This window comes from Neopelma chrysocephalum, unplaced genomic scaffold, assembly GCF_003984885.1.
Source record: "Neopelma chrysocephalum unplaced genomic scaffold, ASM398488v2 Primary Assembly neopelma1_95772, whole genome shotgun sequence".
Lineage (NCBI taxonomy): Eukaryota > Metazoa > Chordata > Aves > Passeriformes > Pipridae > Neopelma > Neopelma chrysocephalum.
The window spans coordinates 1-1,436 of NW_020924435.1; the positions used below are offsets into that span (position 1 = coordinate 1).

General features: G+C 62.8%; 1 long non-coding RNA gene across 1 annotated transcript; it reads right to left on the minus strand.

Moving 5' to 3' along the window:
* Positions 1 to 337: 337 nt before the first annotated feature.
* On the minus strand, positions 338 to 1,028 carry LOC113980980. The gene is made up of 3 exons (XR_003538287.1): positions 830 to 1,028; positions 756 to 798; positions 338 to 588 (listed from the first exon to the last, which is right to left on the minus strand). It is a non-coding gene; the product is annotated as an uncharacterized LOC113980980 (long non-coding RNA).
* Between the last annotated feature and the right edge of the window lie 408 nt (positions 1,029 to 1,436).

The following is a 1,436-nucleotide window of genomic DNA, read 5'->3' on the forward strand; positions in this document are numbered from 1 at the left end:
AGCCCTTCCCACCATCTCCCAGTGCCATCCCAGCTCCTCCCAGTGCCATCCCAGCCCTTCCCAGTGCCCTCCCACCATCTCCCACTGCCATCCCAACCCCTCCCAGTGCCATCCCAGCTCCTCCCAGTGCCCTCCCACCATCTCCCAGTGCCATCCCAGCTCCTCCCAGTGCCTTCCCAATGCCCTCCCACCATCTTCCAGTGCCCTCCCAGCCCTTCCCACCATCTCCCAGTGCCCTTCCCACCATCTCCCAGTGCCCTCCCACTATCTCCCGGTGCCCTCCGGGGGGACAAATCCCGGGAATTCAGGCCTGGCTGGAGCATTCCCAGGGGTTTGGAGCCGGGATTTCCGGGCTGGCCTCACCTTGTGCAGGGGGTGGATGGAATCCGGGGCGTATCCCGGCGCCGGGATGTGTCCGGAGTGTCCCGAGTGTCCCGAACCCGGAGAGGGGCCGGGAGAGGGGCCCAACATGGAGCCGGGAGAGGGGCCGGGACCGGGAGAGGGGCCGGGACGGGGGGTCCCACCCAGGGGGGGCTCCGGAGTCGCCATCTCACACCTGGAGCCGGGAATGGGAACCTGGAGCTGCACCTGGAATGGGGGGAGAGCTGGGAATGGGAACCTGGAATGGAGGGAGAGCTGGGAATGGGAACCTGGAGCTGCTCCTGGAATGGGGGGAGAGGCGGGAATGGGAACCTGGAATGGGGGGAGAGCTGGAAATGGGAACCTGGAATGGGGGGAGAGCTGGGAATGGGCACCTGGAGCTGCACCTGGAATGGGGGGAGAGCTGGGAATGGGCACCTGGAATGGGGGGAGAGCTGGGAACGGACACCGGAATCCGGCAGCAGATCCAAGAGAAGGAGGGATGGGGGGAAATCCCTTCCTGATCCAGGAATAAGGGGCAAGAGACTTCCTTCCTCCTTCCTCCAGGAATTCCCTTCCCAATCCATCCCTAAGGCGCCAGGAATTCCCTTCCCAATCCATCCTCAATCACCAGGAATTCCCTTCCCAACCCATCCTCAGGCACCAGGAATTCCTGGCGCATCCCTGGGCTCCCTCAAGAACTATTCCAGCTTAAAATTCCCAGATTTACCAGGAAAGGGACATTCCATGGCCATGGGATCCCGGGATCCTGGGATTGCTGCCTCAGAATCCCGGGAAATGGGAACAAACCCAGGGATGGTTCCCCCCCCCCCCCCCCCCTTCCCCATTTCCTGGTGCCTGGATCCCCCCAGGGAGGGATTTATCCCAGTTTGAGCCAATCCAGACCTCGGGAATCTCCCTCTTCCCACCCCCAGGGGCTGCAGGAGCCATTCCCATCCCTCTCCTGACATTCCCACCCCTCTCCCAACATTCCCACCCCTCTCCCAACATTCCTGTCCCTCTCCCAACATTCCCATCCCTCTCCGGACATTCCCGCCCCTCTCCCAACATTCCCA